Genomic DNA, 13,002 nt, shown 5'->3' with positions numbered 1-13,002 from the left:
TCTTCAAAGGAGCATCCACCAGCAAGAGATGCTTCTTTTCAAGCTGGGCTATAAAAACAGTGGACAGCATGAGCACGCTGCCCAATACTTGCCCCTGAGAAGCAAGGACTGTCAGGGTGGAATTACTGGGCTTGCCAGGGAGGAACTAAAATTGCCTGAATACTGAAATATGCCTCACTGCAGACACAGGGGCATGCAGCTGTCCCACTCGGCCTGAAGATCCCCTCTTCTCCCCACTCAAGTAATTCTTCTGTTTAAAAATGTTATTTTGGGAAAGAAATGAATAATGGGAATAGCACTGTAAAAGCATGGGGAATTCAGCAAACAAAAGAAAAGCTGCTATTTTTGAGAATGTCTCAAATTAGCAATTGTGGCCTGTTTTAACTCCTTCTCTCCCAGCTGCCTCCCCAACACCCCGTTTGGGGTGCCATCTGCCAGCCTGGTGGGAGTGGCATGCAGGAAGGGTGTGCCTTACTACAGGCTCTTGGAGCAACACCACAGCCTACTAATAACTGGCACATGGTGAACTAATAGTGAAATACTCTTCAATTTCTAATCAGATTCCTTGAATTGAGGCAGGGGTTTCTACAAAAGTCCCAGTGTCTAACAAAAAGAATGAAAATCAGGCAAGCAGTCACCCTGCTAGTGATTCTGCCACCTTCTGCCATCTCTGAAAGAATTGTATTTTTCTAATTGAAGCATCACAAACATGATGTGTCCATGGTGAGTGGAGGGGTCTGACTCTGCACAGCAGCAGAGAACCCTGCCCCAGGCTCTCAGCAAAAACACCATCACTGCAAGACAAGAAACTGAATCTGCCAAGGCTGCAGATCCAGTTAAGCACTGTAAACTCATCTTTAACAAATTCACCAAGACCCCCATGGAGCAGATGTGGAGCATGTTATACTGCTGTTTCATCAGCTCTCACTTTTTCTTGCCACTGGCGTGGCCAAATCAGCCAGGTCTCCTTGCAGCCCTGGTCAGGGCTGGCACAGCTCTCCTGCCTGCAGCACCCTGTGCCAAGGGAAGGCACAGGTGACATCTGGACCTCTACTGCAGATGGCCCTGCAGTTCCTCCTGACAGAAGCAGCCCTTCTGGGCTAAAACCTAGCAGAAGAGAGGCAAAATAGGAAACAAATGTGGGGGAACCACTGCCCTGATGATACTGGAGGAAGAACTACCAAAGTCTGAGCTCATGTTTTCAGTTCCTAAAGCAATATTATTCTGCCCAAGTGCTGCTGTGCATGTTGGCCATGACTCCCATGCATGCCATGGAGGTAGCAGTGGGGACAGGGGTGCTCTCTCACAGGAAATCTCATTTCTGAATTGTCAGAAAGAATTCTCTTTGTTTCATAAAGATGACTACAAACACTGCTCCCTGGATTTTCCTTTCCAAGAGCAGTATGAGAAAATAAATATCTATTTTTTGTTCAGAAAGAGTTCCTCTTTGTATTCCCTCTGACCTTCCCAAGTCCCAACACTTCTGCCTTTCACTGAGTTCTACTTTTCAGCTTCTACCTTAGTGGTGACAAAGGGGACTTCCTTAGCAGGATTCACTCAGCTCCTTCATCAGGCCCTGTCAGGAGAGGCAAAGCAAAACACAAGTGGTCTTTCTGCAGAAGTTCCCACTACCCAGTAACTCAGAGACCGGAGAGTCCCCACAGACATCAGAGCTCTAAGTGGTTTAATATCATGTGCCATCAAACATTACATGCCTTGCAGTTCACATTGGGGATTTTGATTAAGGAAACCCTTGAATGTGGCAAGGAAGAACTGTGAATTCTGATAATGTCCTCAATTTTTAGCAGTAAAGTAATTGAAAGTGAAGGGTGAAGTGAAGTAGTTGAACGTGAAAGCTGTGTACTGTGTCAAACCAGCAATAATATTCAAGTGAGAGGAGAACGTGGTTAGACTGAAAGATGAATCCTTGGCCAGCCATAATTTTGCACACTTCTCAACCACATCAGCCTGTGAAATAAAAACACAGGCCACCCTTCTGGTGGGACTGTTTCAACAGGGTCAGAACGACTTTATATGAAAAGCCTCATACATGATAAACAGTGATGAATAGGATGCTTGACAGACAGGTCCAGAGGACAACAGACAGTGCTTCTGTTGGGATATAATTGCTCTAATTGGACCTGGGCTTGTGAAGATGGTAAAGCTAAAAAGGACTCTGCAATCTTGCTGCCATTCTGCACAAAAGAATACTGTTGAGATAGGAAGCACACAGCAGTTGTGGAAATAATCAACAGCTTTGTGCTCACGTCCCCCTGGCATCTTGGATTTGCGAGCACAACGTGAGCAGAATATTTCTTTAGAAGTTCTCGGGCTGAATTGCTTAATGAAATCTCTTTAAGTGTTATTCAGCTGAAGTTAGACACTTCATATGTGGATCCACTGTGGTTTTGCAGTCCTGAGGAGACGCAGAAAGATTGTGTGAGGCATGATCAGGAAACCTTGCTGCTCGAGGAGTGAGGGAATTTGCTAAGGAAAGAAGCCAACTTTGACCTCCTTCAGCTTTAATTTGTCTTCTCTTGGGTGATAGCCTGTAAACCACCACCTGATCTGCTTGTCTAATAAAACCTCTCTACAAGTAATGTTGGATGTCTCCAAAATCTGATCTCTTCTATTTTTAATAGTAGAACAAGCGTGAAATTATTGCTCTCAAGTAGCAGGCACTGCACAGGGGGTGAGTGTGCAGTGTTCCTCCAGCCCTACTTTGAACCCAGTGCCCAGAAGAGAGAGCAGCCCTGTTAGCCACAGCTACCTCACATGGCAGCTAAACAACATCACTGCAGCACTGCTAACACAGGCAGAGTATTTCACTCTCCTGACTCCTTCAGACAGCTCCATTTCATGGAGCAAAAAGTCTTGTGTGGCCTCTTCTGCAGATGCCAGAGCTCCCTGCATGGGCAGATGCAGCAGTGCAAGAACATCAGCCTGCCCTGGACACATCCTGCCAGCACACACTCAGTCAGGGCTCTCCTTCCCCCTCATCCCATCCCTCCTGGTCCACTATGCCCCTGTGGCTGGACAGCCTGGTCCTGGCCTGCTCCCAAAGCCCATTCTCTTGACAATGAAACTCAGCACACAGCTAAGAGGCTTTGTGGCACACGTGGCAGGTATAAACCTGTCTCAAAGCCTTTCAGCTCCCATGTGCAGACACAGTCAGTTGAAATGCTGCCTCCTGCTCCTTTGCAGTTCCTAAGTAAATGTACAAAAATGCAGCTGTGATGTTCAGGGACTGCTCATGTCCCACCTGTAAACCAGCACTTGCACTTCAAGCAAGGCCACTTGTCCCTAAAGAGCCAACCTGGCTTACTGCACCCTCTTTTACAGAAATGGCCATCTGCAGTGACACCCTGGAGCTCCTGTCCTATGCTCATATTGCAAATACCAGACACAGGGGGCAGGATGTGCATCACCCAAAATGTGAGTGATGGGACAGACACCTTCCCCAGCACCCGGGCAAAGTGACAGGGCTGGGTGCAGGAAGGTGGCCCTGGGCAGCCATGGGAAATGGTCTTAATCCTCAGCTTCTGTCTCCTCCACTGCCATCCCTGCTTTGTGCACCACAGGCATGGTTTCACATAAGGACCTGACCAATGTCCCAACAAGGTGGTGAGAAAAAAATTGGCCATGGAGATGTTCTCCTAAAAAGTGCATGTCTCAAACAAAAGCACATGGGATTTGTCAAATGAAGCCCAGATAAAAAACACAAGACATGTTTGTTTCCAGGCAGTATGTCTAAGATAAGCCATAGATTATCACAAGAATAAAAAACACAAGGATTGACATCAGTGGGCTTTATACAGCTAAAACTTTGCACAACCCTGTGAACACATACTGCAAAAAAGAGTGAACTACAAAAGAAGATAAACAGAGCTAAACCAAGACCCACCCTCAGCTGTCTCCTGTGAAAGGAGGCGTGGCTGGGAATTTCAGGTGCTGGGCAAATTGAAACCAGCATTTCAGACTAAACTACAAGCTTCTTGGTTTTTCTGCATGTAAATCAGATCCTTACATTGTCTCAGTGTCATTTTGTGGCTGAAAGCAATTCAGCAGCTATCAGCACAGCCAGTCTGAAATTCAGCAGAACAGGATCTGAGCCCTTCAGCTCGTAATGATTAGATGATTCTGTGGAAATGAATCTTATGAAAAAATGAAGTTAAGCAGAGAACTGACAGTATGTGAAGACCACAGAAGGGAGAGGAACTTTACAACTCAGCCTTCACATTTTCCACCTATAGGATTTCAACATTTTCTAAAGTTGTAGTAAGGGCAGCTTCTTCACAGTGCTCCCTCTGGGAAATATCACATTCAGCAATTCCTGAATTACAGTTTCTAATTATATTTTCATACTGTAATGCTGTCTGAAATGCAAATTTGATGACAGAATAATTCAATCCATATAAAATAATTACAAAATTACTGTTTCTCAACCCTCAACTCATACTCCCTGCTATTTAAGAAGATAAATTTAACAGCTGAAAAAGTACAGCCAAAACATAGTCTATTTTTTAAACTGTTATCTGACTATAGCTGGCTGTACAGATTTTGGCTCACCATAGAAGATTACTTCTAAAATATGACTACCAAAAACATTCCAGAGTTAGGATTTTTGTTGCTTTAGCTTGGAACCAACAGCCAGGTCAGCTTTTATTTTGCATTCAGAGTACCCTACGTATGGCATCTGTATTTAATTGGAAAAACAACTGCTGGTTAAAATGCCAAATCTCTACTGCAGATCAGCTATCATTTAAACCAGTTGTTCCTAATGTTGATGCAGACATTAAATTAGCACAATGTAATGATTTTTAGCAGAGTGGGAACCAACTTCTGCAATAAGTAATTTAAGATCCTGAAACTCCATACTGAAGCATCAGTTCCCACTGACAACTGCCACCCTCTACAGAGGATTTTATTCCCCCCCATGAATATTGCCTCAGCAGTAGCTAGGACCTTTACAAAGACAGCAGAAATCGCATTCTGTTTGAAAAAATTCAAGGAGTAATGCCCTGCACTGCAAGGGGCTTTTAGGTTTTATTATGATTCTGGCCTAAATTTAGATTGTCATTGCCCATCAACTCACCCAGATCAAGGTAGAGCACACTGAGTGCGTTATTATTATGAGGCTAGAGGCATCAACAGCTCACATCTGGTTTTGATTTCCCTGCTGTATGCAGTTGTGTGAGAAGTGACTTGAGGAGATCTCAGATGTGACTTTAGCCAAGCTCTTTCCTAAGGTGCAGTGCTCCAGTTCCTTGGGAATTGCTGCTCTGCTCTCCCTTTGCCATGGACAAGGAGTCTGGAGGAAGAGATCGTCCCTCCCTCGAGGGTGTGCAAAGGGGGTGACATTTGCAAATGACACGAAGGCTGATGGGAAGTTGGAGGGTCAGTCTAGACTCCCTAAAAGGAGGTGGAGTGCTGCCAAGCCCACGTGCATCTCACATTTTTTCTCTTTAAGTCAGGGGATTTCAAGCCCAGGGAAGCTGGCAGTGTCAGCTGTGGCGTCGGGCAGAAGGGGAAGGATGCAGCCCCCTTCCCCTCTCGGTGGTGGGAAGGAGCCTACAGGCTGTTTGCTCTTTTCTCCTGCTGGGTGCAAGCATGGCAGCTCAGAGAGGGAGAGATGCTTAGCATGATCTTCCCTGGCAGCTTCACACACTGCCAAGGTAACCCCGAGAGCTTGTCCAAAGGGTTTGCTACAGAGCTGACCAGTGACAACAAGAGCATGACATCATCAAGCAGAGACACATAGCCCCAGGATGACTCTCACACACCATTCCCTTCTCTCCTGAGCAGGGATCTGTGTCACCTCCAGCTGCAGACTCCGGCACTGCCTGTGAGCTGCCTGCCCGCAGCTCATTCCCATCTTGGGGGCAAAATGGGTAGAGCCTGGTGATGGGATGCCAAAACCCCCCAAAGACTCATCAAGAGGGGACAGAGCTGTCACTCTGCCAGGCAGGACGCATCCAACCTCAGTGGCACTTACCTGCTTCCCCTATGACATTGCCTCTCAGACCTCTTGCAACAGCACGTACAGGACCCTCCTGCTAAAATGTGAAGCAGTTTACCATCCTTCACTCTAAGGTCAAGTTAGAGCTTTTCAACACTACCTCAGTATCACTAAAGAAAAGTATCCCTATTCCATATTTTTAAGACATTTCTAATGAATAGCTCTTGAGCAAAAGTTGCATCAATTATTTTTCTCCTTACAGGTGGTTTCAAGGCATCAAATGCTACAGAACACTGTATTCAAGCCTAAATGAATGAACATGAGCCTCAGCCCACACTGAGCCTCATCACTCAAGTTCAGTCTGGGAGGTGACAGCAGCTACACATGGAGTCAAATCCTGCAGATGTGAGGGTGAATGACTTCTCTTGAATGGCAGGTGCCACTCAGCTCAAATCTGTCCCCACACTCCACACCTTGGTCCCTCTGCAGACTTATCCCAGCAGTATAAGCTGATAAACAAGCAGACCTCAGAGGGTGGTGGGCTCTATAAACCACCTCCCTGTCCTCCCCTGCTAGCCCATCTCTGCCCTCTGGGAGCTCACATGCAGAGGGAGGAGGATGAATGCCCCGGGCTGGCACACAGCCCCCCACAGCAGCTCAGCCCTGGGCTGGCACACAGCTCCCCACAGCAGCTCAGCCTTGGGCTGGCACACAGCTCCCCACAGCAGCTCAGCCCCAGGCTGGCACACAGCCCCCCACAGCAGCTCAGCCCTGGGCTGGCACACATCTCCCCACAGCAGCTCAGCCCAGGCTGGCACACAGCTCCCCACAGCAGCTCAGCCCAGGCTGGCACACAGCTCCCTACAGCAGCTCAGCCTTGGGCTGGAACACAGCTCCCTACAGCAGCTCAGCCTTGGGCTGGAACACAGCTCCCTACAGCAGCTCAGCCCAGGCTGGCACACATCTCCCCACAGCAGCTCAGCCCAGGCTGGCACACAGCTCCCCACAGCAGCTCAGCCCAGGCTGGCACACAGCCCCCCACAGCAGCTCAGCCCCAGGCTGGCACACAGCTCCCCACAGCAGCTCAGCCCCAGGCTGGCACACAGCTCCCTACAGCAGCTCAGCCCAGGCAGGTCACCGGGCAGGGACACCCAGAGCCCGCTCACTGCCCGAGGCAAGGCTGCACATAGGGTGCCAGGCTCCTGCAAACCTGGGTAAAACTCACCTGTGAGGAGCCAGGAGAGATTCCCCATGCACGGTGCAGTGGCATCAGGTGAAGAATTTAATAAAGACCATTTGAAATATTTCAGCCCCCCCAACAATAATGTCTTAGGGCATCAGTAGAATTGGAAAGGACTGATGAGATAACACCAAATGAAATGGTTTAGACATTTCAGATGTTTCAGCATTTATACTTGTTCTCTGCTAAGAATGCCAAATGCAGTGAAATCCAGAGCACTAAGCCATAACTTCCTTAGAGAAGTGCCTTCAGTTTTAATATCTGTCTTGCCTCTCTTTCTGAAACAATTACTTATGCTGCATTTGATAACATGAGAATAATTGTTATAGATTTTTTTTAAATCTTTTACTGCTCTGTGTTTTAAATTGTCTGGTAGCTCCACACTGTTTTAGACCAGCAGCTGCTTTAGAGAATCATTACCATTATCGATAAACCCTTTGAACTTTGGGAGGAAGGGAATAGGAGTGTATAATTAGAGAAGATAAGAAAGATCTAACATACTTTTCCAGGAAACAACGCACATGATGCTTCAGCTGTAATCTGTTCTTAAAACAAATCTATATGTTCCCACACAAACAAACTCAGCCTGTGGCACTAAACTTCAGGAGCTCTGGGATATCCTTCCCCACAACAGCCACCTCGGAGTAAGTGCAATACAGAAACAGACACAAACTCCCTCTTGTTTGTACAAAAAGACCCAAATAGCATTTCGTTTTTCAGTCACTGTGGTGATTGAAAAATCATGCTGCTCATGCTGCAGTTCTTTTTTTAGCTATTCTAACTGATCTCAATGCACAACAGAAAAAAAAAAAAAAAAAAAAAAAAAAGAGAGAGAGAGAGAATAAACAAGCCCTGTGTGTGTGTGCTTGTGAGAAAATGGGTAAAAGCCTGTGTTGCAGCAACGCCGCTCTCTCGGCGTATTTCAGGCAATTTTTCAGGAAGGTTTTGATTCTCTCCTCTGTAAGACCATGCAGGCAGGAGTGCCCCGGGAGAGGGCAGAGAGCCCGGGCAGCGCGCAGGGACCCCGCGCGAACAAAGATGATTTCAATGCTGAACTCTGAGAGTTGGATTTTAAGCTGTTCCTGGCTGCAGTGACTGCTGGCTTCCCCCTCACTGGACACACTGGTACAAACCCGCCTGAACCGGGCAGAATTAAAAAACAACAAATTCCAGGAGAGGTATAAGAAACATAGCGCCTAAACACCATTTCTTTTAACTCCCGAATGCATTAGTCTAGGATTACTCACGTTCATTTATATTCCTAAAGTGTCAAACGAGAGCGATAGCATTTTATTCTCCTTTCGTGGATCATTAATCTATATTTAACTCCGTTTTGCCGTCTACACACAGAATTAGTAACTGGAAGCCGCTTTGCATTTATCTGATAGCGCTGGATTTGTTCATCAAGGCAAACTTCCAGCCAAAACAAACAAGTAAAAAAAAAAAATATCAGTCACTGATACAAGCTTCTTTCTATTCTAATTTTTTTTTTAAGGAAAATAACCCAAACCTGATGAGAACACAAAGCAAACGGTTACCTCACGCTGCAGAAATGCAAGTTTTCAGCAGTCCATGCTCCGGCAGCCCCCGGGATTCAGCAGCGGCAGCGGCGGCGGCGGCGGCGGTGGCGGTGGCGGCTGCAGCATCCAGCGGGCTCGGTCTCTCCCGGTCTGCCGGCGCGGCCGGGGCCGCAGGCTCGGCCCCCCTGACGTCAGGCGCCCGTCACACGGCCCGGCCCGGCCCGGCCCGGCCCGGCCCGGGGAGCCGCCGTTGTCCTGGCAACGCCAGCCCTGCTCCGCAATGATTTCCACGGGTCATCCGTCACGCTGCGCGCACGCCGCGGCAGCGCGGGCGCCCGGACAAGGCAAACACCGCGGGCTCGCTGGGGCTGCCCGCGCCGGCTGCTCCCTTAGCCCTGTCCCTGTGGGAAACGCGCTCCTCCTCTTCCTCCCGCACCCCCGGCCTCCCGCAGGAAAACACACATTATACACCTGGTATGGTGGGGCACAAAAGCTGCGCTGCCAGCGAGCCGGGGCACCTCAGTGACACGCTGGCTAGCTAAAATTAGGGTCTTTCTAAGTGACACACAGCTGAAGTTTTATTCATAGCCACAGTGACACATGCTTGGTCACCCACACTGTGCCCAGATTCGGGCGAGGCAGCAGCGGTCCTGCTGGAGCGGTGAGGGCAGCAGCCGTGCGGGGCTGGCCCCAGAGCTGCCTGGCCTCAGTAGCTGGTCCCTCTGCTAGCCTGCATGTGATGCTTCTCCAGCTGCTCCCAAAAAACATCATGGGAAAGGGACAAAGCAGTGCATGCCTCCATCTGATTCTGACTCACCTGTGCAGCCTTCTCCTGCAGGAAGAGACACAACACCAGTGTCTCAAATTTCCTTGTAATTCTAGCTAAAATCCACTCCTTCCTCCTAATTTCCTTTTTTCCTCTCTCTCTCTCTCCTCCTTACCAGAGCCCCATCACACAGGCACATGCCAGGAGTAGGACACAGAAGATGCTGGAGAAGGAAAAGACTTTCACCTGTGGGAAGCAGGGAGGAAAGACAAAGTGTCAGCAACAAGAAAATGCTTCTGAGCTCATCAGGTCTGCATGAGTGGATAGTGAGGTGGAAAGAAAACTGATCAGCAGATCTCAGAAGGTTGTGGTCAGTGACACAAGGTCCAGTTGGAGGCCTGTAGCTCATGGTGTTCCCCAAGGCTCAATACTGTGTCCAGTATCATCTAACTGATCCATCAATAACTGGGACAAGGGGCAGGTGCCTCCTCAGCAAGTTCACTGATGGCACAAAGCTGGGAGGAGCAGCCAATACCCCAGAGGGCTGTGCAGCCCTTCAGAAGGACCTGGGCAGGCTGGAGAGATGGGCAGAGAACCATCTGAAACTCTAACAGAGGTGAATGCAGATCCTGCACCTGGTGAGGAACCCCAGGGACCACCAGTCCAGGATGGGGGCTGATCTGCTGGGAAGCAGCTCTGCAGGGAAGGTCCTGGCGGACAACAAAATGTCCATGAGCCAGCAGGGTGACCAAGAAGGCCAAAGGCATCCTGGGGTGATAGGAAGAGTGTGGTCAGCAGGTCCAGTGAGGTGATCCTGCCCCTCTACTCAGCCCAGGTGAAACACATGTGGAGTTTTGGGTTCCTCAGTGCAAGAGAGACAAGGAACTCCTGGAATAGGTCCAACGAAGGGACACAAAGATGATTAGGGGACTGGAACATCTCAGTTTTGAGGAAAGGCTGTGGAATCTGGGCCTGTATAGCCTGGAGAAGGGACCTTATCAATGTCTATCAGTATCTGAAGGGAGGGCACCAAAAGGATGCAGCCAGGCTCCTCCTGGTGTTGCCAGGTGATAGGACAAGAGGCAATGGCAGAAACTGGTGCATGGAAAGTTTCACCTGAACATGAGGAAAAGCTTCTTTACTCTGAGAGTGACAGAGCACCGCAACAGGCTGCCCAGAAAGATTGTGGAGTCTCCTTCTCTGCAGCTATTCAAAAGCTTTTTGGATACAATCCTGAGTAGTGTGCTCTGGAGAACCCTGCTTGAGCAGGGAAGTTGAACTAGATGACCTCCAGTGGTCCCTTCTAATCATTTTGTGAGCCTGGGATCAACAACAGCCAACACTGGTTTACACAGCATTTAGTGAGTAGGGCACCTCCAGCACAACTCACCAACAACCTCTCCAGCACCAGCACTGCCCTGGAGCTTTCCTGGGCACCTGGTATCAGGGGGCAAAGCCCTCTGAGATCCTGAGCTGCCCCCTGGGCCTCGGGGCAAAGCAGTGAAGAGAGCTCAAAGAGTTATTACAATAGAATAAGGCAGCCCCCACTGTCTAAAACTCATGCCATAAAAAGAAGATATTCACAATTAGCTAGGAAACCTGTGACTGTTTAACAAAACAAGAATAATGTGATGAATTTTAAAAACCCACTGATTACTACATGTGTTGCACATAATCCCACATATTAATCCAATATAGAAGGCTGACACTTCATGTCAACACCCACCAATAAAATTGTATCATAACTTACAGATGTATTCTTTCACTTAATGGCAATGTTTGTACAATACTACATAAAATTTGGGTTTGCAGTTTAAAAAGATATATCTCAACACTGTGTAGTGCATTTCTTTCTCTTGGTCTGACAAAAATGCATGCACTTGAGAGATTTTAATGGTTCTTAATTCTTCTAAAAGCGTTTTCAGAAAAGGGGACAATACAGCACATGCATTTTGATGGTCACAATACATTAAAAAAACGCATTTTGCTGGTTCCCTAAAGAGCTGGCAGAGACAACCGGGCAGGATTATAGAATCAGAATGGTTCTGGTTCAAAGGGACCTTAAAGATCACCTACTTTCAATCCCTCTGCCAAGGGCAGGGACACCTTTCACTAGAGCAGGTTGCCCAAAGCCCCATCCAGCCTGACCTTGAACACTTCCAGGAATGGGACACCCACCGCTTCTTCTTCACAGGGCAACCTGTTTCAGTGTCTCACCACCTTCACAGAGAATAATTTCTTCCTAATATCAAATCTCAGCCAGCACTCCTTCAGTTTAAAGCCTCTACCCCTAGTCCTGTCACTACATGCCCTTGTAAAAAGTCCCTCTCCACCTTTCTTGTAAACCCCTTTGTGTGCTGGATGGCTGTTCTACAGTCCCCCAGATCCTTCTCTTCTCCAGGCTGAAGAATCCCAACTCTCACAGTCCCTCAAGGACCTGCACCTGCTCTGCTCCTCCACAACTGCAGACAAGCGTGCATGCAGAGCACCTTCATCTTCCAGTATAAAAATAGCCCTTTCACTCACCTTTACAGGATATTTCTGCTGCAGTACAAGAGCTTGGAGGAGTTTTTAAACCATGCATAGTGTTTATAAGGGGGTACTAATTATATGTTGAGAGGGTTATAATTTTCAGCCAGCTGAAAGATACTAAGTGAAAAAAAGAAAAGACCAATGCTCTGAAGAGCATATGATAATGGCAGTGTAGGTTTGGATGTTTCCAGTTCCCAAGGCTTGGCTGAGGTTTTCCTGCATCTCCCCAGTGGTGTGGCTCCTCCACAGGGATAGTTTCTGAATTGCTGACCGAATCCCTACTTTTCAGTGTAATTGTCAAAGCTTTCCAGGAGTAGGGTCAAGGGAGTCTTATGCCATGCATAGAGATGCAGAAATGAAAGCAACAGCATCTGTCCCTCAGAGAGCTGAAATATCCTGCAAGAAGTGGCAGAAAAACCTATATTCCCTTAATTAACTTAACTTTTCCATTACAAAGCCCCCAACATAAAACCAGCTTCCTCTACAATTTCAATCAACCAAATAAGCTCAAAGCAATGAGACATGGACGCTGACGGGAAAAATACAAACCAGATATTTTATACAGGGGAGAACTTGTGAGTGATGGCTGATGAAGAACTCAACATGAGCTGATGAAGAACTCAACATGAGTCTAGAAAGCTTAGAGCAGTTTAGTTTAGTTTACTTTAGTATAGTTTACTTTAGTTTAGTTAAGTTCAGAAAGCTTAGGGTATTTTGAATTTTTTTTTTTAGTTTAGTTTAGTTTAGCAAGTTTGGTTGTAGCTGGCTGCCCAGAAAGCCAACTGAATCCTGGGCTGCATCAAAAGGAGCAAATGTGAAGAGAAATAAGGGGATTGGACAATCACCAACTTGAAGTGTAACAAGGGAAAGTTTAAGATTTTTCACCTGAGGTGGGGCAACCCAGGATGTAGAGACAGACTGGGGAATGAGAGGCTGGAAAACAGCCCCACAGAAAGGGACCTGGGAGTCCTGGTTGATGGAAGGT

The 13,002-nt window shown here is 47.6% G+C and overlaps 1 protein-coding gene across 1 annotated transcript in view; it reads right to left on the bottom strand.

Annotated features, from left to right (window-relative positions):
• The window catches only part of NCALD (neurocalcin delta), a 58,386-nt gene extending 49,539 nt beyond the window's left edge, over positions 1-8,847 (bottom strand). The window contains exon 1 of the mRNA XM_063171578.1: positions 8,738-8,847. The gene's annotated coding sequence lies outside the window, so the exon portion shown is untranslated. The remainder of the gene's footprint in view (positions 1-8,737) is intronic.
• Positions 8,848-13,002: the final 4,155 nt, after the last annotated feature.

Source organism: Melospiza melodia, chromosome 1, assembly GCF_035770615.1.
Source record: "Melospiza melodia melodia isolate bMelMel2 chromosome 1, bMelMel2.pri, whole genome shotgun sequence".
Lineage (NCBI taxonomy): Eukaryota > Metazoa > Chordata > Aves > Passeriformes > Passerellidae > Melospiza > Melospiza melodia.
Note: the sequence above shows the minus strand (reverse complement) of the source record. Positions and strands in the feature narration are given on the sequence as shown.